This window comes from Syngnathus leptorhynchus, unplaced genomic scaffold (assembly GCF_054491065.1).
Source record: "Syngnathus leptorhynchus isolate UIUO unplaced genomic scaffold, UIUO_Slep HiC_scaffold_364, whole genome shotgun sequence".
Lineage (NCBI taxonomy): Eukaryota > Metazoa > Chordata > Actinopteri > Syngnathiformes > Syngnathidae > Syngnathus > Syngnathus leptorhynchus.
The window spans coordinates 27,694-30,234 of NW_028232323.1; the positions used below are offsets into that span (position 1 = coordinate 27,694).

At 41.3% G+C, this 2,541-nt stretch overlaps 1 non-coding gene across 1 annotated transcript; it reads right to left on the reverse strand.

Annotated features, from left to right (window-relative positions):
• Positions 1–422: 422 nt before the first annotated feature.
• On the reverse strand, positions 423–494 carry trnak-cuu (transfer RNA lysine (anticodon CUU)). Its single transcript has one exon. It is a non-coding gene; the product is annotated as a tRNA-Lys (tRNA).
• Between the last annotated feature and the right edge of the window lie 2,047 nt (positions 495–2,541).

Below are 2,541 nucleotides of genomic sequence, written 5' to 3' on the forward strand. Positions count from 1 at the left end.
TGTCATTTGTTGTGAATTCATGCATTGTGTTGGTTTTATTCTTTGAACAAGGTGATGTTCATGCACGGCTCATTTTGTGCGCCAGTAAAAAACGTCTATGTCTTGAATAAGAAAAAAATAAAGTTTTTTCTCTAAAGAGGGGTTCGGTGATATGATATATTTAACTGAAATTGTTGATCCGAACAGCCAATGATTTATAAAGGAAAATCTTGAAATTAATTTGGGGTGCCCAAACCTTTGCATACAACTGTATATGACCAAAGATTTGAGGTCCAACCGAGACATGAACTGAGATCACTGGATTCATAATCCAGAGCGCTCATGGAGCGTAGGGAAGTGTAGGGAAGCATACGATTTCATACGGAAGCACACAAGCTGCTACCATTTCGCGAATTTTTCCCAGCTAAATGACAAAATATTTGAGGTCCCACCGAGACTTGAACGCGGATCGCTGGATTAAGAGTCCAGAGTGCTCACCATTACACCATGAAACCCTAGCAATGACTGAAAAAGGAGCATCATTTTTCTGAGCACAATGCACTAACTAAGGCGCTCATTTTACTAAATTGGGCTTACACACTCAATTTATGTTCCAGGTAAATTACTACAAATTGGAAGTTCCACCAAGACTTGAACTTGTATTGCTAGATTCAGAGTGCTCACAATCACACCATGCAAACATTATACGGTATTCCAGAAGAGCATTAGCTTTAGAATCATCCAAGATCTAACTGGTGCCAACGGTGGACTGGTAACTTCCACGAGTTGACATTGCAACCCAGACAACATGTGATTACTTTATCAAATATAAGCAAGGTATAGGGATATGTTTTCAAAGGGTGGCAGACTGTATTGAAAATGTTTCTTTGATAAATGTCAAATAACAGTTCCACTGAGAATTGAACTCAAATCACTGGATTGAAAGTCCAGAGTGCTAAGCATTACACCATGAAAAACTCAGCCCTAATCACTGGGAGGCATATGGTTTCATGGGGCAGTACAGGAGCAAATTTTTCCCATATACATGTATACGACCAAATATTTGAGGTCCCACTGAAATTTAAAACTCCGATGACTGGATTCAGAGGCCAGAGTGTTAACCATTACGCACGGGCGCACGCACACACAAACACACTCAATACCCAACGCAGCTATATAATGTGGACATTATTCTCCAAATCTATATGGAAATTATAATGAATACATCAAAATTGGTCCTCCCCCGTCAGAGCACAAAGAGATTTGGACAGTCGTTTATTCCAGCCGCACTCCGACTCTACAACCAGGCCCGCAGGCACGGGGAGACCTGGAGCTAGAGCTGATAGGTTAACTGACTTGGGACTTTTTATCTGCGCATGATGCTCTTTAGCAAACCACCAGCTTGCACTGCATATTTATTGGAGCAGTGTGTTTATATTTATTGCATTGTGAACTCTGTTTTTCTGTTTGTCTTCCTCTCTTTAAACGTCATGAGCTGTTTGACAACTGATTTTCCCCAGAGGGGACAATAAAGGTTTCAATCAATCAAAATGAAACAAACTATGGCGAAAGGATAGCAAAGAATGAGAATATCATCAGAATGCCAAGATGAACAATAAAACCAACTCGAAATAAGTGTCACGGGCATGAAACGGTGTTAACGTTCATAAGGGGTGACCATGAACCAACTTAACTCCTGTTCCCCAATTTAGGCTACATTTTTAACACAAAGAAACAGACTACGCGTCGGGGAATTGAACCTCGACCGAGGCCGTGAACAGTTTAGCTAAAACAGCCTGTTGCATTTTGTTAAAGATGTCTGTCATTGAGCAAAGAAAACAAAGACGTGGAGTAACAGTTGTTTTTTTATTTGCAAGATGTTGGTTTGTTTAATGGCGGTCAGTGAACAAGGCACTTCAGCAGATGAAACAACAATGTACTCTCCAGATCGGAAGGCTTTATACTGACCAAAAGCAAGAACTAGGAAGGGAATGGGCCGGAAGGAAAAACATGTCCTTATAAGATAGACATATGTTCTGTTATCACTTTAATGTCCTGTTATCTACTGAATGTTTTGTTACTATGTGTCATGGAACTTAACTGAGCTCTGTGCTCTCTGCCTATGTGTAAGTGAAAGTCACAAAACTTTGTGTGCTGTTCTGTGCTCTGATTGAGCAACTATGTTTGGATAGATTATTTACACATTGATTTATATAATGAAGTTTGGATAAATTAATAAGAGTATGTACACATTGCTGTGGCTCCCCCTTCAGGCCCTAAACTGATCTCCATTCAATTCCATCCATTATTTGTGATGCGGGGGGTTGCGGGCGTGCTGGAGCCTAGCTCAGCAGTCATCGGGCAGTAGGAACGTAACTGGTTGGCAGCCAATCGCAGGGCACACGGAGACGAACAACCATTCAAACTTGCACTCACACCTATGGGCAATATGGATTACTCAATCGGCTGACCAAGCATGTTTTTTTGATGTGGGAGGAAAACCCACGCAGGCACGGGGAGAAAATGCAAACTCCACACAAGGAGCACCAGATCACAAGTCAA